Here is a 23,515-nt window from a genome sequence, read left to right as displayed (position 1 = left end):
CTGGCTGATATGTGTGAGCCCGAGCGGACTCGTCTGCTGGATGCTCCCATATCCCAGGCCGGCCTTTTCGGCGGTGCGGTCGAGGATTTTGCCCAACAGTTCTCGACCGCCCAGAAGCAGACTGAGGCTATCAAGCACATTCTGCCCCGACGCTCTGCTGCTCAGCCGTCGGCACAGAATCCTCAGCCTGCTCGCCGCCGAGGGCGCCCTCCCGCGGCCGCCCCTCCCGCACGGCCCCAGCAGCAACCTTCACCCGGGCCGCGTTGTGGAGGGAGCCGCAGGCAGGCGCCACAGCCCTCTCCAGCCCCGCCGCCCGCTAAACGCCAGGCCGAGCGGCGCTCCTGAGACGGGCTGCTCAGGGTTGGCTTCAATTCTGTCCCAGGAGCTGGTAGCAGGGCCACTCCTTCCCCCGGTGGAGGGCCGGGGGAGAATCTTTTGTTCTCCACTCCCCGCTGCTCGTCCAACGACGAGCAGTACTTTGATGTGGTTGAAGACAGAATTGAATTCCCCAATCCTGAGCCGACAGAGTCCGAGGGCCGCAGTGCGCGCCACCCTCGGGTCCCGCCACTGCCGCCCTCCTCTGTCCCAGAGGTGTGGGATGACAGCACGCGCCGCCCACGGGCCACGCTCCTCTCATCCCCCTCTGTCGCCAGACCCCTGCCAGAGCACGCCCCCGTGGGACGCGCGCCCTCCCCTGGCCTCCTCTGGCAGGACGCGGTTAATGACCGTGCCCCCGCACAGGGCCGCTATGCCACCCTCGCCGGTGCCGGTCATTCCGCCTCGCTGCCCCACCGACGGTACGTCTGTGGTTCGTATGACCCCGCTGGTGCACTTTCTGGAGGCCTGGCTAGAGCTTCCCAGACTGTCCCGCTGGGTCGCGAGAACCATCAGGCTCGGCTACGCGATTCAGTTCGCGAGATCTCCTCCCCGCTTCAGGGGAGTCCGCTTCACTATGGTCGGTGGCAATGCCCCTGTCATGAGAGCGGAGGTCGCCACCCTGCTGGCGAAGGGTGCGATCGAGATTGTCCCTCCAGCCGAAATGAAGTCCGGCTTCTACAGCCCTTACTTCATTGTACCCAAGAAGTCCGGTGGGTTACGGCCAATCCTCGACCTGCGCGTCTTGAACCGCTCCCTTCACAGGCTGCCATTCAAGATGCTCACGGCCAAACACATCCTCCAGTGTGTGCGGCCGCAGGATTGGTTTGCAGCGATCGACCTGAAGGACGCCTACTTCCATGTCTCCATTTTACCTCGACACAGACCGTTTCTACGGTTTGCTTTCGAGGGGCAGGCATACCAGTACGCGGTTCTCCCTTTCGGGCTAGCCCTGTCCCCTCGCGTCTTTACGAAGGTCGTCGAGGCAGCCCTTGTTCCCCTCCGGGAACACGGGGTTCGCATCCTGAACTATCTCGACGACTGGCTGATCCTAGCTCACTCTCGAGACCAGGTTTGCGAACACAGGGACCTAGTGCTCCGGCACCTAGTCCGTCTGGGCCTTCGGGTCAACTGGGAGAAGAGCAAACTCTGCCCCGTGCAGAGGATCTCTTTTCTCGGTATGGAGATCGACTCGGTCGCCATGTGCGCGCAGCTTACGAGCGAGCGCGCGCAGTCACTGCTGACTTGTCTTCGTCAGTTCGAGGGCAAGAGTGCGGTTCCACTGAAACTTTTTCAGAGGCTCCTGGGGCATATGGCATCCGCAGCCGCAGTAACGCCGCTGGGATTGCTTCATATGAGACCGCTTCAGCTTTGGCTTCGCGATCGAGTCCCGAGGTGGGCATGGCAACACGGCACGCTCCAAGTCCCAGTGACTCCAGCCTGCCGTCAGACCTTCACCCCGTGGGCGAACCTCAGTTTTCTACGGGCCGGAGTGCCCTTAGAACGAGTTTCCCGGCATGTTGTTGTATCAACAGATGCCTCCAACACGGGCTGGGGCGCCATGTGCAATGGTCATGCTGCCGCGGGCTCCTGGACAGGACCCCAGCGCCTTTGGCATGTCAATTGCCTCGAGTTGCTGGCTGTACGTCTCGCCCTGCACCGCTTCCATGCGCTGCTCAGGGGTCAGCACGTACTAGTCCGATCAGACAATACCGCAACAGTAGCGTACATCAACCATCAAGGTGGTCTACGCTCCCGCCGTATGTCGCAACTCGCTCGCCACCTCCTCATATGGAGTCAGAAGCATCTGAGGTCGCTTCGAGCCATTTATATCCCGGGACACCTGAACCAGGCGGCCGACGAGCTGTCTCGAGTTCGGCCTCTCGCTGGAGAATGGCGACTCCATCCCCGGACGGTTCAGCTGATTTGGGATCAGTTCGGCGACGCACAGGTAGACCTGTTTGCCTCCCACGACTCGTCCCATTGCGACCTGTTTTATTCCCTGACCGAGGGCACGCTCGGCACGGATGCACTGGCGCACAGCTGGCCGCGGGGCCTACGCAAGTATGCGTTTCCCCCAGTGAGCCTTCTTGCGCAGACCTTGCGCAAGATCAGGGAGGACGAGGAGCAGGTCATTTTGGTTGCCCCGTATTGGCCCAACCGGACCTGGTTCTCCGAACTAGTACTCCTCGCGACAGCACCTCCCTGGCCAATTCCTCTGAGGAAGGACCTCCTTTCTCAGGGACGGGGCACCTTATGGCACCCTCGTCCCGATCTTTGGAACCTCCACGTGTGGCTCCTGGACGGGACGAGGCAGGTTTGAGTACCCTACCACCTGCGGTGGTGGCTACCATCACTTCCGCTAGAGCATCGTCCACGAGACATGCCTATGCGTTGAAGTGGAACCTCTTCGTCAACTGGTGTTCTTCTAAACATCAAGAACCCACGAAATGCCCGATCAGTGTCGTGCTTTCCTTCCTGCAAGAAGGGTTGGAGCGAAGGCTGTCTCCCTCCACCCTGAAAGTGTATGTTGCCGCCATTGCCGCACATCACGAAGCAGTTGAAGGTAAGTCTCTGGGAAAGCACGACCTGATCGTCAGGTTCCTGAGGGGAGCGAGGAGACTAAATCCTCCTCGTCCTCCCCTCGTTCCCTCTTGGGACCTCTCAGTGGTTCTAACTGCCCTGCAGAGTGCTCCCTTTGAGCCTTTGCAATCAGTGGAGCTTAAGTTCCTGTCAATGAAGACAGCGCTCCTGGTTGCATTGGCCTCCATCAAGAGGGTAGGGGACCTGCAGGCATTTTCGGTTGACGAAGCGTGCCTGGAATTCGGGCCGGCTGACTCTCACGTGATCCTGAGACCCCGGCTTGGATATGTGCCCAAGGTTCCTACCACACCCTTTCGAGACCAGGTAGTGAACCTGCAAGCGCTGCCCTTGGAGGAGGCAGACCCAGCCTTGGCACTGCTCTGTCCAGTACGCGCCCTCCGTGCTTACGTAGACAGAACGCGGTGTTTCAGGACCTCAGACCAGCTCTTTGTCTGTCATGGTGGGAAGCTGAAGGGAAAGGCTCTCTCAAAGCAAAGGTTATCTCACTGGATAGTGGATACCATTGCTTTGGCATACCAGCAGCAAGGTCGTCCGTGCCCCCTTGGTGTGAAAGCCCACTCCACACGTAGTGTCGCTTCCTCTTGGGCTCTAGCGCATGGCGCCTCGCTAACAGACATTTGTAGAGCTGCAGGCTGGGCGACACCCAACACATTCGCGAGATTCTATAATCTCCGCGTAGAGCCAGTTTCTTCTCATGTACTCGCTTCAACCAGCCGGTGCTAGATTCTGCTCAGGTGTCTTCGCTTGCTCGCCATTCCTCTCCACGGACGGGATACGTGCGATTTTCTTCTCAGGTGAGTCTGATAAGCTCTGAGTTTCCTCCAGCACTGGTGACGTCAACGCCTGAGTTATGCCAATCTGCCATAACGCAGCTTTTGCGCTTGACTAGGTGCCTCCATGTGCATGGTCCCCCCTCTGGGCGACCCCCACATGTGTATTCCACTATAAGTCTCCTTGTGAGCGTGTGTCTTTCCCTTGGCAAGCCACCTTGCCACCCCTGGGGTTTAAAATTCCACCTGCGGCTGGACACCCCAGTGATTCTCCATATGCATCCCTCTGGGTCATATGTGTATTCTAAGTCCCCCCCATCAATGGCTGGGCATGATTGCATATTTCTCTCTGGAGATATGCTTCCCAGTGTACCTTGGTATCCCTGTGTTAAGTAGGACTCCTTCGTTCGTGCTAGTCTCACAACAGGGAGCTCAGACTTACGCAGGGCACTGGAAGACAGCCGAGGTGGCGTGATTAGACTGGAACCCCAATCGTCGTCATCCGACGTAACTCGGAGTGACCACGAAAGGGAACGTCTCGGTTACGGATGTAACCCTCGTTCCCTGAGTGGGAACGGAGACGTTACGTCTTCCTGCCACTTCCGCTGTACCGCTGAAAAACGCCTGGGGCCAGTCTCGGCTCCTCAGCGAAGGCATGTCTGCATTGTGCAGCGTACTTCCTTATATACCCCCTGCGGCGGGCGGAGTTACGCTATGCAAATTCCGCAGACCCATGGCATTTCATTGCCATTGGCTCGTTTTATATACTCGAAGGTGATAGGCTTCTAAGCGAAACCCCAATCGTCGTCATCCGACGTAACGTCTCCGTTCCCACTCAGGGAACGAGGGTTACATCCGTAACCGAGACGTTCTATAGTTATGTGCATTTGAATATATGTGTGCAGGTTTGGAATTCCCTGCAAACCAAGCCTAAACAAATTACTGGTGTTTCCTTATAGTTTTGATTCAGAATTTTATTTGATCAATTCGGGGTAGATACGCAAATTGAGTTTTCCCGACGACGCGTTATCTGTAGAGTGGGAAAGGGATCCTCCATATGGAGAGACTAGTTGGCACTTCAGCACTGCGTTGACATCGGGTCCAGGCGAAGGTCCTTCATCAGATCTGGAAACGGCCTGGATCCGGCAGGCTGCGGGAAAACCTTGGGATAAACAAAGACACTAAAATTAGCGTAGATGCCATTCTTCTCATGATGTAACAAGTACATCAGGATTTATGGGAAGTGTTCCCGGTTCCAGCTGACCTAATCTATGCAGCCTAATATTGAATTATAGAAGTCTATAATGTATTATGTGAACGCTATGTCAAAGAGATGTGTCTTTAATCTAATGTGTCTGCTTCCCGGACAATGGTAGGAAGGCTGTTCCAAAGTTTTGGTGCTAAATAGGAAAAGGATCTACCGCCAGCAGTCGATTTAGATATTCTAGGTATTATCAACTGGCCGGAATTTTGAGATCGCAATAGACGTGAAGGAGTATAATGCGTTAAGAGCTCGCTCAAGTACTGCGGAGCTAAACCATTTAGTGCTTTGTAAGTAATCAGCAATATTTTAAAATTGATGCGATGTTTAATAGGGAGCCAGTGCAGTTTTGACAGAACCGGGCTAATATGGTCATACTTCCTGGTTCTGGTAAGAACTCGAGCTGCTGCGTTTTGAACTAGCTGTAGTTTGTTTATTAAGCGTGCAGGGCAACCACCCAGTAGAGCATTACAATAATCTAGCCTTGAGGTCATGAACGCATGGACTAATTGTTCCGCATTTGTCAATGAGAGCATATGACGTAATTTAGATATATTTTTAAGATGGAAAAATGCGGTTTTACAGATACTAGACACGTGACTTTCAAATGAAAGATTGGTATCAAAGAGCACACCCAGGTTCCTAACCGACGACGAAGACTTAACAGAGCAGCCATCAAGTGTTAGACAGTATTCTAGGTTATTACGTGAGGAAGTTTTTTGTCCAATAATTAGAATCTCTGTTTTTTCAGAATTTAGAAGTAGGAAATTACGAGTCATCCAATTTTTTATATCAGCTATGCATTCTGTTAATTTAGTGAATTGGTAAGTTTCGTTAGGTTTTGAAGAAATATAGAGCTGAGTATCGTCGGCATAACAGTGGAAGCTAATTCCATGTTTCCTAATGATATCTCCTAATGGTAGCATGTACAGAGTGAACAGCAGCGGTCCTAGTACTGAGCCCTGTGGTACGCCATACTGAACTTGTGATTGATAAGACATCTCTTCATTTACTGCTACAAACTGATAACGGTCAGATAAGTATGATTTAAACCATGCTAGTGCAATTCCACTAATGCCAACATAGTTTTCTAGTCTATTTAAAAGAATGTTGTGGTCAATGGTGTCAAACGCAGCACTAAGATCGAGTAACACTAATAGAGAGACACAACCACGATCGGATGATAAGAGCAAATCATTTGTTACTCTAACGAGAGCAGTCTCAGTACTATGGTATGGTCTAAATCCGGACTGAAAATCCTCGCAGATATCATTTCTTTCTAGAAAGGAACATAGTTGTGAAGATACTGCCTTTTCTAGTATCTTTGACAGAAAAGGTAGATTCGAGATCGGCCTGTAATTGACTAATTCTGAAGGATCAAGTTGCATTTTTTTAACAAGCGGTTTAATCATAGCCAGCTTAAAGTTTTTTGGTTCGTATCCTAGAGACAAAGATGAATTAATGATATTAAGAAGAGGATCTATGACCTCTGGAAGCATCTCTTTCATTAGCTTAGTCGGTATAGGGTCTAACATACATGTTGTAGATTTAGATGATTTAACGAGTTTAGTAAATTCTTCCTCTCCTATAGCAATGAATGAATCAAATTTTTCCTCAGGGAGACTACAATGCACTGCCTGATGCGATACTGTAGTAGACGGTTGCATAGTTATAATTTTATCCCTGATATTATCAGTCTTATAAGTGAAGAAGTTCATAAAGTCATTACTGCTGTGCTGCTTGGAACCTTCTGTGTTTGAAGCTTTCTTTTTCGTTAGTTTAGCCACTGTTTCAAATAAATACCTAGGATTATGTTTATTTTCTTCTAATAGGTTTGAAAAATAAGCAGATCTAGCAGCTTTTAAAGCCTCTCTGTAAGCAATCGAGCTCTCTTTCCATGAAATGCGAAATACCTCTAATTTTGTTTTCTTCCAGTTGCGCTCCATTTTTCTGGCTGCTCTCTTAAGGGCCCGAGTGTGCTCGTTGTACCACGGCGTTGGATTATTTTCTTTAATCTTCTTTAAGCGCAAAGGAGCAACTGTGTCTAAAGTGCTGGAAAAGAATAACCTGAATAACCTCTTGTCTAAATCAATGTCCACCAGCATTGGCGCCCCCCAGGGTTGTGTTCTGTCTCCCCTCTTGTACTCATTTTATACCAATGACTGTTGGTATAAAAAGTTGGTATGAATCTCACCATGATTCAGTCAAGATTTTTAAATTTGCAGATGATACCACTGTGGTGGGCCTCATCACCAATGATGATGAATCGGCTTACAAAACAGAAGTGTCCTTGCTGGTTGAGTGGTGCTCAATTAACAACTTGTCCCTCAACATCTCCAAAACCAAGGAGATGGTTGTTGATTTTAGGAGCAAAAATAGTAAGTCGCTCCAGCCCCTGGCCATCAAGGACAAAACTATAGATTGGGTGGAAAGCTTCAGGTTCCTTGGGACCATCATATCCTCCAGTCTTAAATGGAACATCAATGTTAGCCAGATAGTTAAAAAAGCTCACCAGCGACTCTTCTTTTTAAGACAACTCAGAAAATTTAAAGTGTCCAAGGTTGCAATGCTCCACTTCTACAGGGCTGTGATAGAGAGCACTCTTACTTTCTCCATTACTGTGTGGCGGGGTAACTGCTCAGCGGATGATAAGTCTGCACTGAATAGGGTAGTTAGGACAGCATCAAGAATAATGGGGCCGGACCTCCCTAAGATCTGTGACATTTACAACACCCCTTTACTTAAAACTGGACTGAAAATACTCAAAGACTCATCACACCCTGCTAATCTCCTTTTCACCCCTTTACCATCAGGCAGAAGGCTAGGAAGTATTAGATCCAGAACCACCCGTTTTTCAAATAGCACTTACCCGCAGGCTGTGAGGGTCTTCAATTCACACCAACAATCCTTATCTGCTCTGCTTACACAGTTACGTCCTCCTCCTCAGGGTGACTAAATGCACTAGCACTTTGTCTGATCTGTTTGATTATTTATTAAATTCATTTATCTGTATCTTAATTTAGATTTTCTGTTTTTATTGTATATGTCATGTCTGATGATGTGTTGTCATTCTTGTCCAATATTTTCTTGTATTGTCTTGTTGTCACGAAACAGAAACTCAAGATCCAATTGCGAGTCAAATTAACAGTCTTAATTAGACAACTCCAAACACACAGTCTCAGCAGAAGTGCAAAATAACCCGGCCGTGCAAAGTCTTCAGCAAAGACAAGGAATAACTTCATCCAGTCCTCACCATCCAGAGAATGAGAGAACAGCATGCAGTAGAATACAGACTCGAGTCACTAGAAGAGCTGACAGAGAGCAAGACAAGACATGAGCAACAACGATCCGATAACACACACACAGAACGCCAGCCAGATAAAGACAGTGCAGATGAGTTACACCTGTGCCCACTCTGATTAACTCATCAGGTGCGCAGTGATTAATTAACCCTAACAAGCCCAACGAGTGGACCTACACACAGGCTGTGTCCAAATTCAGGGTCTACATCCTTCGGAGTACTCATTTGAAGGATGTTACATCACAGCGCCGCGACGAAGGCTGTCCAAATTCGTAGGATCCTTCAAATGCGGCCCACAAATACGTCCTCCTTTTCCCCGAATTGGAAGGATGGGTGTGGTGGATCCTTTCCCGTCCTACCTATCCCATAATTCTTTTCGGCAGAGCGTAATGGCGGACGAAGCGAGCGGTAGCGGAGTGGGAGAGGAGTATGCTTTTCGATGTAAGTTTTTTAAAAACTGGCTTTTCAAAAAAAATAAAAAAAATTCAGTGGTTAAAATTTTTTATTTTTATTTTTTTTAATAAGGAATGGCCAAAGCTCAGGCTTGTCATGTATTTGGCTTTTCATTCTTGGATAAGAATTGTGAACACCCCCATACTGAGATATAATTTAATTTTCACATTAAATAAAATAAAGTTTTCTTATTGTGGGAAAAGCATATTCTGTCATTGACCCGATTTTAGCAATAACAAAGATAACTGATGGATCCTTTATGGTAATACATATGATATGGTACAACTACAGTGCAATGCAAATAGTAAATATAAGATAAAGTGAGAGGTAGGCTAATAGTCAATAGTTTAGTCAATAAAATAAACAAACAGTATAGCCTACAGCAAATAAAATAGTAATGAAAAGTATAATTATATAATAGATCATAAGTACTAATATAATAATAATAATAATAATATATTGATAATAGCATATAGTTTATGTATAATGCTATAATAATAGCAATAGAATATGAAATATCAATTACAGAATATAGACAATAAAAAATAAGTTAAATAGTTACTATGAAGAGTAAAATAATTTAACAGCATAACTATAATAGATTGATAATCGAAAGTGGTATATTATTATAATAACAATAATAAATAATGTAAATTTATACATTTTAACATATTATTGCATAGGCTATATAAAATAAAATGACGCAACCCTGTCTCTTTTTGTTAAATTTCAGTTTTTAAAAGGTATAAGAAGCTACAAGTCAAGAAATAAAGTAAACGATTCAGTCAAACATACAGCAGGCTACACCGTTAAAGTTAAATAAGCCTAAATATATAAAGTTATGAAACTTCACTTTGCCCTCAGCCACAACAATCTGCCAAGGAACAAATTATAGATTAATTAAACCAAAGATCGCCCGTTAGATATAGGCCTACACAAGACGAATTATTCTCACTAGACTGACAGCGGCAAACGTCAGAACGGCACTAGCCGAGGCAAGGCTGTTCTCGGCGGGGTACATGAGCGCTGAGCGCCCGGTGATCCCTGGATCTCACAACTCCGAAACCGTCAGATAACATTTTTAAAATGGCGTTCTCTTTATAAATAAACCACAGATTTGAGCTTTAAACAACTACATTGTCGACTGAAAAACTCTTAAAACTACATTTCGTGACACAGTAACATTAGTATTTTTAAATTTCGCGGCCTTTTCTCCTCTGAAAATATGTGAAAGAAGGGTAGGCTGTCCAAATTCACAAACACCGACTTCCGGGCTTTGCGGTCGTCGGAGGACCCCTCCTCCTTCAACCGGGTAGGAAGGATCCTAAGGAGGATGCAGACCCTGAATTTGGACACAGCCACAGACATACACACACACACAGAAATGAGCATACAGATCCATGAACCGTGACACTTGTGTGACCCAAATCACCAAAATGAATTCCAGGCGATTTGCATCATTTTGGCAAAATAAAGACTTGACCTTGAACTTGAACATACACAGATGGCTAATGTTACTAAATATTACATTAGTTAATATTGCATAAGAAACTATTGGAAGATAACTGCTATTTGTATATGTTTATGCAAGACAATGTGTTTGGCAGCATAACACTTACATGGGGACTTTAAGTGCAATGCAAACTGCTCTGATGGCTCCTTCTCCACTGTCTTGGATGATTCTTAGCAATCGTTCCACTGAAAGAAAGAGGGAGTTCCACCTAGTGTCATTTGGGCGAAAAAGTTGGAGATTGCACTCCCTTTCAATCACCTCTACAGCTGTGGTGGGGCGAGCACTCTTGTTCCAAAGTGCCATGCACTTTGCAAATGCTGCACGTGACATTTTTTTGTAGACCTGATTTGAGTTGGCTTTTGCTGCATCTACTGTTGAGATCAAGTTCAGAAGATGACATGCACAACGGTGATGCTTTGGGAGCTGATATACACCATCTCTTCATCCATGACACCTTGTGCCTCCTCTTCCAGATCTTCAGCATTCTCACTGTCACTCACATCCCCCCACCCATAAACCCTGAAGGCCTTGATGAAATTTGAAGCATTGTCACTAGTGGTTCTGACAATCTTTTCGCAAATGTTGAATTCAGTATTGTCAGGGACAAATCAAGCTCGGTCCCATCCACCACACAACGATCACTCTCTCCGGAATACTAATCACCCGCACCTGTTCACCATCAGCAGCCTCATCAACAAGCACTATAAAACACTCACCATAGCCCCAGTTCAGTGTCAAGCCTCCAACAGGAACAGACCATTATCCGTTGTCTCCTGAGCCTCTGATGTGTCCAAGATTCCAAGATGTAACGTATACTCACCTGTGAAACACTAACCTCTGTGTCATTGTTCTGCTGTCGCATCGGAATTCCATCATCCTTCACCATCGTGACTGACTGGGTTGTCCATCAGCGTCCCTGCGCTACCAAGGGCGATTGTTCCTGGACTCTTGCTTCTGACTACTCACTACCTTATCATCAACTATATTTCTATAAACTGAGTTTTACTTGCATTTGAATCCACTGTTTATTGACCATGACAGAATGATCTGACCAACACATGGATTCAGCAAGCACACCTGAGCTGGGTGAGTTCCTGGCCCGAAGCATAGCTCGGATGGATCAGCAGGAGGAGAACCTGACCGTTACGGGATGAGCTGTACAAACCTTGGTAGCGCAGGTGTCTGAGCTCACCCAACAGCTTCAACAACTAGCAAGTCCCACTGCGCCCACCCCACCACCTGTTCCCCCCACTCTTCCAGCGTCCAGATACCAACCAGAGCCACGCCTACCTACTCCTGAGCCATATTCTGGTGAGCCGAACTTTTGCAGAGCGTTTCTAACCAAATGGTCAATGTTTTTTTTCTCTCCAGCCACAAACCTTCAGTACTGAGCAGTCGAAGGTGGCCTTTGTGCTTACACCTCTGTCGGGGCGTGCGGCTCTGTGGGGAACGGCGGTGTGGGAGAATCGACATCAGTGCTGTTCCTCATTCCAGGCACTATTGGAGGAGATGAGGAGAGTTTTCAATCGGCCTTGGTCCCCAGGAGTTTCGAAAGCCTTCAAGCCAGTGTCAGCGATATGGTCAGCCCCGTCTTAGATCACGAACCCATGCAGGTGGGTAGAGCTCGGCTTACCCGGGAGGGGAGAGAGAGACGGAGATCTAAAGGACTATGCCTCTACTGCGGCGGAGCTGGACATTTCTTGAACACCTGTCCCGTAAAAGACCGGGCCTGACAGTAAGTATGAGGCTACTGTCGGGCAGGATCTCCGTCGATAAGACTTCATCTTCAACTCTACTCCCGGTAAGACTGCTATGGGCAACCCGGTCCCATCATTGCCAAGCACTACTGGACTCGGGGGCTGAAGGTAATTTTATGGACTTGGCCCTGGCCAGCAAACTCCAAATACCCATCACGTCACTCAAGAACAAGATTTCTGTTAACGCACTCAACGGTCAAAACCTTCCCGACATAACTCTCACCACCGATCTCCTTACACTCACAACCTTAGGCAATCACACTGAACAGATCTCATTCCTTCTTCTGGACTCTCCTCTAGTTCCCATTGTCCTCGGTCACCCCTGGCTGGTACAGCATAGTCCAAGGGTTGACTGGGGTCACAATTCTGTCTCATCTTGGAGCACTCAATGTTATGCGTCTTGTCTAGTGTCTGCTTGTTCGTCTGTGTCTAGTTCTGTTTTGCAGGAGTCAGTGAATTTGTCAAACGTGCCCCAGAGTACCTCGACCTGAAGGAAGTGTTCAGTAAGTCTTGTACTGCTTCTCTTCCTCCGCATCGTCCCTATGACTGTACTATAGATTTACTCCCAGGTAAGTCTCTGCCTAAGGGTAAGCTTTACTCACTTTCTGTTCATCCGTCCTTCTTCTTCTCCAGCGGGAGTTCTTTTTTGTGGGGAAGAAGGATGGCTTTGTGCGACTGTGTATTGATTACCGAGGGTTGAACAACATCACGGTAAAGAATACTTATCCTTTGCTGTTGATGTCTTCAGCCTTCGAGTGGTTGCAGGGAGCCTCTGTCTTCACAAAACTGGACTTACGTAATGCCTATCATTTGGTTCGCATCAGAAAGGGGGGTGAATGGAAAACCACATTTAACACCCCCAGGGGCCATTTTGAATATTTGGTTATGCCGTTTGGGCTGTCCAACTCCCCAGTGGTTTTCCAGGCACTCATCAATGACGTGCTGAGAGATATGGTAGACCAGTTCATATATGTCTACCTGGATGACATACTGATTTTTTTCTTCTTCTCTCCAGGAACACATTCCTTGGTCAGACGAGTGCTTCAGAGGTTGCTAGAGAATGGGCTTTTTGTCAAAGCGGAGCGCTTTTCATGCACAGTCTGTTCCTTTCCTAGGTTACATCATCTCCTCTGAGGGAGTGCGTATGGATCCTGACAAGGTTAAGGCTGTGATAGATTGGCCAACTCCAGATTCCCGTAAGGCCCTACAGAGGTTTCTGGGGTTCGTCAATTTCTATCGGCGATTCATTCGCAACTTCAGCCAACTAGCCGCTCCTCTGACTGCCTTGACCTCCCCCAGAAGGACATTCTGGTGGTCCAATACAGCTGAAGCTGTATTCACCAACCTAAAGAGCTGCTTTGTTTCGGCCCCCATCTTGATCGCCCCTGATCCGTCACGTCAGTTCGTGGTGGAGGTCGACGTGTCAGAGGTGGGGGTAGGTGCAGTTCTCTCCCAACACTCTTCCACAGATGACAAGATGCACCCTTGCTCGTTTTTGTTCCACCGTTTATCACCTGCCGAACGTAACTATGACATTGGTAACAGGGACTTGTTAGCAGTCAAGTTAGCGTTGGAAGAGTGGCGTCATTGGTTAGAAGGGTCGGGGGTACCTTTTATCGTTTGGACCGATCACAAGAACCTGGAATATATTAGATCTGCCAAAAGACTCAACTCCAGGCAGGCTCGGTGGGCACTTTTTGTCGGCCATTTAGATTTTTCCCTCTCGTACCGCCCGGGTTCCAAAAACATTCAACCCGATTAATGATCTCGTATTTTTGATCAATCCGAACGGCCTTCTACTCCCGAGTGCATTTTACCCGAGACACTAGTTATCTCCACACTAACATGGGAGGTCAAATCGAAGGTCATGGCGGCCTTAGAAGGGGTAATGCCTCCGCCCGGTTGTCCACCGAGTCGATTGTTTGTGCCGGAAGAGTTACGGTCCGACCTTATTCAATGGGGTCATTGTTCCAGCGTGGCTTGTCATCCAGGAGTAAACCGTACTAGTCTTTTGGTAAAGCAACGATTCTGGTGGCCATTAATGGCTCGTGACATTCGCAGTTTTGTCTTGGCTTGCTCGGTTTGTGCCACTGGTAAGACGTCTAATCGACCCCCAGATGGGTTACTCCAACTGCTGTCTGTCCCTTCGAGACCCTGGTCCCACATAGCGCTAGATTTTGTCACCGCCCTCCCGCCCTCTCAAGGCAAGATGGTTGTTTTGACCGTAGTGGACCGGTTCTTGAAGGCGGCTCATTTGATTCCCTTGCCCAAATTACCCTCTGCCAAGGAGACAGCTGACTCCTGTCGTAGATCACGTCTTTCGCTTACATGGCCTCCCGATGGACGTGGTTTCCGATAGGGGGCCCCAATTTGTATCCAAATTCTGGCCGGAGTTTTGTAGATTACTGGGAGCGATGGTCAGTCTGTCTTCAGGAAAATGACAGACGTTCCAGTAATTTATAGATAACCAGTGGCAAAAAAAAAGAAAAGAAAAAAAAGATTCATAAACTGTTGATGAGTGCAAATATTGAAAATGTGGCTAATTTAGAAACTGCTCCTCTGTGACCATATTGTTTGCCGCTTTGGACAAAAGTGTCTGCTAAATACCATAACCATCCATATAACCATGACTAAAGCCAAAAAAAAAAAATATATATATATATATATATATATATATATATATATATATATATATACATATATATATATATATTTAATATATGTAAATATATGTATTATATCCAAATAATATATGGCTCTTATTTCATTGTACGCTTTGACAGCCGCATCTGCGCATCTGTGATTCGTGGATTAATTGCAAAGTTTAACCATTATAGAGTGAAAGTTTATAATTTGCATGTGTTTTTAAGTCCTGTCAGTTTAAAAATCAAGCGCAAGAATGCACTGCTAGGAATTGCCCGTGCGGTCGTGCGCATTTTAGTTTCGCTTTCAAATTAGCGCCAATTCTGGGGCGGGTTGCTTGAATGGTGGGTTCATTAGTCTATTATTCTTAATAGAAAAACACAACAGCAAACCAGTACAATGACAAACTTGCTTAAATAGGCGCTGTTACATTTTGCTTTGAAAACCGAATCTTTCTGCCATCATCATCATGTCAGTCAAGAGTGAGGTGAAATCTGAATCCTGCTGCTGAACTGTGCTATGTCGTTCGGCTTAGGCTTTAAGCAGACACATATTCATTTTTTAATTGTAGTGTCTGTTATTTAACTGAACTAAATGTTTTCATTACTATAAAAAAAAAAATCAAAACAACGGTGGGGGGCGGTGCTGCGGTGGACAAGTGAGGCTGAACACCGGCAACACTGACTATCGTAGCAAGCCCAGTGACAGCCCTAGATTACATTAAACATTTCTAAAAACTAGATGCAATACTTCAAAATGCACCTGCATTATTTAGCATTTTGTGACTTTTAGTTGAATCATTGACCTCATTGAAGATTCCTTAAAAATGGTGTTAAAATATCGTCGGGTCTTGTTCGCGTGTAAATGATCTTGTTCGCGTCAACCCTTATAAATAACAAAATGTGTGGGTAACACTTTATATTACGACCTGCAAACAACTGCGTAAGTAAACCGAAATTACGGTGTACGTTTCTGTAATTATAGTGTACTTCCGTGTAGGTACAAGGGAACAATATGTTAAGTTTTGAGTAATAAAGGGGTAACAAGCAGATATACAACCTGCAAAGAACTTCGTAAGTAAACCGAAATTACGGTGTATGTTTCTGTAATTATAGTGTACCTCCGTGTAGGTATAAGGGAACAATATGTTACGCTTTGGGTGATAAAGGGGTACAACCAGATATACAAGAAAATTATTTATAATGTAATTATTTTAAAAATGGTACCTATTCTGTTAATATATTCCAGGCAAAAATTGTACGTCTGTTGTATATAAAAGTTTTTTATCACATTTCTGGCAAAAAAAAAATTCTTGTGCAATGTAGTTACAGGGTAATTTTGACATCTGTGGGTTGTAAATTAAACTTTGTTGTTTGAGTATACTGTAGAAAAGACAATGCTTTATTAAGATGAAAAAGTGTTTTGAATTTTTTTTGTAAAATAAAAGTCAGAAATTAAATGGGATCCTTTATTGTATATTTACTGCACTTACCCTGTAACTACACAGAACAATGGGGTAACAAGCACCATACCTGTCAACCCTCCCGTTTTTCCCGGGATTCTCCCGTATTTTACATTGCTATCCCGCTATCATCCCGTTTAAATATTTTCCCGTATTTCTCCCGTATTTTTAATCTTTCTATAATTTTTTTTTTTTTTAAATCCCAATGGGCGCAAACCAGTTAAGCGAAAATCCCGCCCTGCAGCTAATTTCATTGGTTAAGGTTACAATGACGGGTAGGTTTAGGGATCAGTGTTTGGTGTAGGCAATCAGTACTGTGATTCACATGACCAATAAAATCTTTAGAATCGGCTGCAGGGCGGGATTTCCACTGAAGTAGTTAGGGGGAAAAAATCGCGCGAAGAAGAACAGCAGCATCCGAGGATGGACGAACATGAGAGAGATGGCATTAACACACGCAATTATGTCAAAATGTCCGTTTTGTCGAGTATCCTCATAAGAGCAGTCTGAGCAGTCTTAAATTAGTTTAAAAAAAAGTCGTAAATGAAAGCAAAGAGTTGTGAGAGAATGAGACGCGAGTGAGATCCGTCAGCGGCTGTTTTTAAAGAGACAGTAGCCAATAAAGCTTTCTGTCAGTAAAGTTAATCAAAGAACAAAGGTAACAGAGAAAAGCACTCACTGCTCTTGACTAAAGATCTTTTTTTACTTTAATAAGGATTAATCTATGTACAATTTAAATTGTATGCAGTGCAAACTGTTTGATAACTTCAATTTCTGTATATTTTTCCTACCTGTTAGACAAATATTTAAAATATACTGTTTTATGTTTTTCTACCTTAATTTGGAGATTAATTGTGAAATTATTACATTATAAAATGTTAAAAAGTAAGTTTTTTTTAATGGCAATTAATCGTGATTAATTAATGCAGTTAATTGTTGCAATTGATAAAAATAAATAAAGAAACATGATATAAATTAAAAAAAACAAAATAAATAAAGAACCCCCCCCCCCCGTTCAGATTTCCCGTATTTTGGTATCCAAATGTTGACAGGTATGACAAGCACCACTTTAATTTACAGCCCGCAGGAGTTGCACTTACCCTGTAACTACACAGAACAAGGGGGTAACAAGCACCACTTTAATTTACAGCCCGCAGGAGTTACACTTACCCTGTAAATACACAGAACAAGGGGGTAACAAGCTCCACTTTAATTTACAGCCCCCAGGAGTTACACTTATCCTGTAAATACACATTTGAAACGGGTAACAAACACTACTTACTATGTAACAATACGAAACAACACTATTTGCACAGTAATTACAGAGAAAGGTACTCTTATAAAAAAAAAAAAAAGAAAAAAAAAAGGTTTAATTACACAGTATATTTGTTTAATTTACAACCCACAGATGTCAAAATTACCCTGTAACTACATTGCATAAGAACATATTTTGCCAGAAATGTGATAAAAACTTTTATATACAACAGACGTACAATTTTTGCCTGGAATATATTAACAGAATAGGTACCTGTTAGTTTTAAAATAATTACATTATAAATTAAAGCTGCAAGCAGCGATGAAAGGGCCCTCGCACCCATGCCATCAACACTCGGTGGCTTTAGGAAGACAGAGCATGGTTGGGCAATGTACATTTAAGGAGGTATATATAGTAAGAGTATGTCAAAGTCAGTTACAAAATGTTTTGTATAATGGTGATAATAGCATGCTTCATGACTCAGCTAAGTGTTGCTAGCATGTTTAGTATGTTTCTAGCATGCTTAGTACACAATAATTATGTGGTTAGTACTGCATTACTGTGTTAACCATGTCAGTTTCTGTTGCCAGTAGGTGGGGCTATGTCTATATCTGAATATCGCTATGTAGATGTGTTCAGTGCAGGACTTTTATCAAACGTGAAGTTTGGGGCAGATTGGACATTGTATGCTTGAGTTACAACAACTTCCTTTAGCATTTCTAGCATGTTTTATGATGTTTCTAGCATTTTACATATTAATTTTGGGGTAGATTGGACATTGCATGCCTGAGTTACAGCAAATTCATATTTAATTGCAGTAATATCATGCTTTAGCACTTAGCTAAGTGTTTTCTAGTGTGTTTTAGCATGTCTCTAGTATGTTGGTAGGATGTTTAGCACCTACTGGCATTTTTTTATATGTTATTAGGAGTCCAGAACAGTGTTAAACGTCACTTCCTGTTGCCAGCAGGCGGCGCTATGACTATAACTGAATATGAGCATGGACATGTGTTCAAGAGAGAACTCTTATCAAACGTGTGAAGTTTGGGGTAGATTGGACATTTTATGCTTAAGTTACAACAACTTCCTTGAGCTTTTATAGCATGCTTTAGAACTTAGCTAAGTGTTGCTAGCATGTTTCTCGCATATTAAGTTTGGGGCAGATTGAACATCCCATGCCTGTGTTACAACAAATTCCCATTTAATTGCAGTAATAGCATGATTTAGCACTTGGCTAAGTGATTGATAGCATGTTTTAGCATGTTTCTAGTACGTTGCTAGCCTGTTTAGCACCTGCTGGCACTTTTTTATATGTTATTAGGAGACCACAACAGTGTTAAACATGTCACTTCCTGTTGCCAGCAGGTGGCGTTATGACTATAACTGAATATGAACATGGATGTGTGTTCATGACAGAACTCTTATCAAACGTGTGAAGTTTGGCGCAAATTGGACATTGCCTTCTTGAGTAACAACAACGTCATGTTTCATTGAATTAGCATGCTTTAGCACTTAGCTTAGTATTGCTAACATGTTTTAACCCTCTGGGGACCAAGCTGTTTTTGGGGTCCTTGAGATGTTCTGACATGCTCTGACATTTGTGCTTTTTTCAGTTATTTATAAACATGTTAATGGCAAAGGTGTAAATTCACTCTATATAGCACAAACAGGGCTACCATAATATGCGAGCAACATGTATGTAGATGTTTGTATTTTTAAGAGAATAATGTTTATGCGTGGTTATTGGAAAAAATTAAAATGAAAGTTGCTGAATTAAGACCACAAAACACATTTTAAATATGTGTCCACAAGACTTTTGACTAATGGATGTTGTCCCTTTCAGTTCTAGCTTCAAAATTATGTGAAAATAGTCTTGCTTTATCGTTCACAAAAAAAAAATACATTGATTTAAATGGTGTAAAACAGGTTTTGCTTGGAAAGCCAATATGCGAGGGGGAGGAGTAGTTTACACCTTAGATTACAATGTCCCACCCACTCTGCATAATGACTCTGCATAATTAGCCATTCATTCAGGTGTGACACTGACTGAGCCACAATGCAAGGACAAAAGATGTATTTAGAAGAAGACTTATATTGACCATTTAAGATTTCGCTTACATCTATCTTGTAAATATGTTTTGCTATTTTATTAAAAATGTTACAATTACAACAATAATTACAATTTCAACAATATTTCAAGTGTACTCTTTCTTTGTAAAAAAGAAAAAGAAAAAAGATTATAGGCCTACATTTTATATATATATATATATATATATATAGCAATATATATATATATATATATATATATATATATATATATATATATATATATAATATATATATATATAATATATCATAAATAATATAGTTATATATATATAGTTAAATATATATATATATAACGTTAGATATGAGCAGAAATTGCTAAACAAAAGCTTAGGCTATTTGATGTGGCAGTATATTCTACAGTAGCCTAAAAACTGTACCCAAATCTAGTCAACAAGTGACTGACTGTAACATTGTTTTTATGAAATATTAGGGCATATAAATGCTAATTTGCAGTTTAATACGTTGCTTATACAAATACATTTTATTTCAACATATTCCAGTCGATTTTTACTCATCTCAGTAGGCTATAGCAAAGCAGTTTATTCTTTCACACACAGACGCGCGATTCATATTTAGGCTAATGTAATGATAAATCACGAGGTTCCATCTGAGGGTGGCATTTCATTCACTTCACCCAACCCCCAAAATAGAAGGCAGCGCAGGAAGGGTCATAATAAAAATCCTGTAACTAATAATGCTGCAGATGCGCTTTCTGGGTTACTAAAACACATGACTGTTTAACATTACTGTATTGAATTAAGAGTTTTTGCCCATTGCTGCTACTTTCAGAATCACATGAGAGAGCGATGAGAAGGTTTCTTTGTCTATATATACAGAGAGGCTATTGTATCTTCTGGGGAAGTACCGCTGACTGGACAATCATGCGGAGATCGAGAAAATTGTTAGAGTCAAGCTGAAGACAGCAGTTGTTCATGTAATGTTGAGATCATGTGTGCCTTACAGTAAATATGATGAAGACACCTGAAATCGGACTATAAAAGGAAAAGGACCAAAAAGATTCAACGCTCTTCCTTGCACCTACAACTCGAGACTCCAGCTTTTCCGAGCGCAAGAAGCCACATGCTCTAGCTAAATATTCCTCTGTTAGACTAGTACTTATATTATAATCTGTAACAAGTATTCCTTTTACTTTGATTCTTTTAATAAATATTGTTAAACATTTATTATAATCATTGGACTGGAACTTGGATTTTTGAGTACTGTCTCTTTCTTCACACGGGATCAGGAAGACCCACAACTGAAGAAAGACATCACAGGATAGGTGAGCATCTCTTTTCTAAAAAGAAAATATATGCACTGTGATATTTGATTGATTTAATAAGCCTAGCCAAAGAGGCAGTTTACGACAGGGTTATTGTTGTATAACAAACACGGTTCAAGGGTACCTAAAAAGATAGACTTATATTACAACGGGGACATCTATTGTCATTATAATGAACTATTCTTATGGTCAACTATTATGAGTGTAGTTTATTATCTTTATAATAGAATACGAAGTTGTAAAGACTGATCATCTAACTCTTAAATGGCACAACTATAGGATAGGCTCTATAGTTATCGCGGGGCTATTTTACGTCCTGGATAGGATATAAAATAGCTTGGAACGATATTAATTGTGAAAATAATCCATTACACTAAACAGTCTTTACAAATATGTACCCTTCATTCATCTCACAGAAAGGCGAGTCATATTATAGAAATGCGATTCATCTTTTTGCGTTTTGCATAGGCCTACACTAACGTTATTCCATAACGTTATTCCACATCAACACTTGAGAAAAGAAAACAGCCTACCTCACTCCTCAGCGGGATCTGCTCCTCATATCAGGAGATATTGCTCCTCATATCAGCACTGTTCTGAGGAAACTTTTCTCCATAAGGTAGGCTATATTATGCCTCACTCGATTGCAACGCGCTTTGTTTACAGCTGATGTGGGCGTTCTCAGAATTTGCGTTTGAATAGCACGCGCTCTCCGGGGAGTGGTCAAATTACTTTTGAATGGCTCGTAATGAGCTCGACTGGAGTCGCTCTCTTTTTATACAGATTACAGAAGCTGAGAATATTTGTTTTTTATATAAATTACTTCATTTAAAAGATGCGATCTCAAGCTTTATGCCCGTGGGTCTGTTTGCCTGTTTGACTGAATTTTCGCGGAGTTATAGATAATTTTCGAACGCGTTTCAAATGGGAGTTTACTGACAGAGAGAAGGCAGAAATCGCATCATGTTAATTTTTCTTTATTTGTCAAAAAGCAAAACACTTTATTTTTATTGTGAGTATACAGAAAAAAAAATAGAAACTGAACAGGATCGATTGATGTATTACACGAAAATGAAAGATCAAAATTAACAGAGCATTTAGTGTTTATTTTCATTGCTAAAAAAAAAAAACGAGCAAAACGCGCAGGCGCGTTTTTGGTCCCCAGAGGGTTAACATGTTTCTAGCATGTTTAGAAGTCAATGGCATTTTTAACATGTTGCTAGAACGGCATCAACGTGTTAAACATGACACTTCCTGTTACCGGTAGGTGGCGCTATTACTATAACTGAATATTCTCATGTAGATGTGTTCAGGCCATGACTCTTATCAAACATGTGAACTTTGGGGCAGACTGGACATTCCATGCCTGTGTTACAGCAAATTCCTATTTAATTGCAGTAATTGCATGCTTTAGCACTTAGTTAAGTGTTTGCTAGCATGTTTTAGCTTCTAGTATGTTGTTAGCATGTTTAGCACTTGCTGGCACTTTTTTATATGTTATCAGGAGTCCACAACAGTGTTTAACATGTCACTTCCTGTTGCCAGCAGGTGGCGCTATAAATGTAACTGAATATGAGCAAGGTCATGTGTTCAGGACAGAACGCTTATCAAAAGTGTGAAGTTTGGCGCAGATTGGACATTGCTTTCTTGAGTAACAACAACATCCTGTTTCATTGAATTAGCATGCTTTAGCACTTAGCTAAGTATTGCTAGCATGTTTCTAGCATGTTTAGAAGTCAATGGCATTTTTAACATGTTGCTAGAACGGCATCAACGTGTTAAACATGACACTTCCTGTTACCAGTAGGTGGCGCTATTACTATAACTGAATATTCTCATGTAGATGTGTTCAGGCCATGACTCTTATCAAACGTGTGAAGTTTGGGGCAGATTGGACATTCCATGCCTGAGTTACAGCAAATTCCTATTTAATTGCAGTAATAGCATGCTTTAACACTTAGCTAAGTGTTTGCTAGCATGTTTTAGCATGTTTCTAGTATGTTATGAGCATGTTTAGCACTTGCTGGCACTTTTTTATATGTTATTAGGAGTCCACAACAGTGTTAAACATGTCACTTCCTGTTGCCAGCAGGTGGCGCTATGACTATAAATGAATATGAGCATGGTCATGTGTTCAGGACAGAATGCTTATCAAACGTGTGAAGTTTGGGGCAGATTGGACATTCCATGCCTGAGTTACAGCAACTTCCTGTTTCATGGCGAAACATCAAAATTTGTCAGGCCGCCGAGGACCCGCCCTTCGACGAAAACTCAAGATCTTCGCAATTTAACGTCGCAAAGGCCTTAAGATTACACTCACCAAATTTGAAGATGATAAGATTAAAACTGTAGGAGGAGTTCGTTAAAGTACGAGGCCTGAAAATGGCAAAAACTGCACAAAAATCTGAGAGGAAGTTCAAAATGGCTGACTTCCTGTTGGGTTTAGGGCTACACTCCAAGAGACTTTTTTGTAGGTATTAGGTCATTACATATATGTACAGAATTTTGTGCATGTACGTGGAACACAGCGGGAGGCGCACTCCGTTGAACTTTTATAGGTGGCGCTGTCGTGCCATTTTGCCCCACCCAATTCTGAAACCTATATCAGATGTAAATTTTCGCCAATTCTGACGCGTGTGCAAAGTTTCGTGAGTTTTCGAGCATGTTTAGGCCCTCAAAAATGCGATTAAATGCGGAGAATAATAATAATTAAAGCTGCAAGCAGCGATG

This window comes from Rutilus rutilus, assembly GCF_951802725.1.
Source record: "Rutilus rutilus genome assembly, chromosome: 2".
In the NCBI taxonomy this organism is placed as follows: Eukaryota; Metazoa; Chordata; class Actinopteri; order Cypriniformes; family Leuciscidae; genus Rutilus; species Rutilus rutilus.
This window is presented reverse-complemented; position numbering follows the sequence as displayed.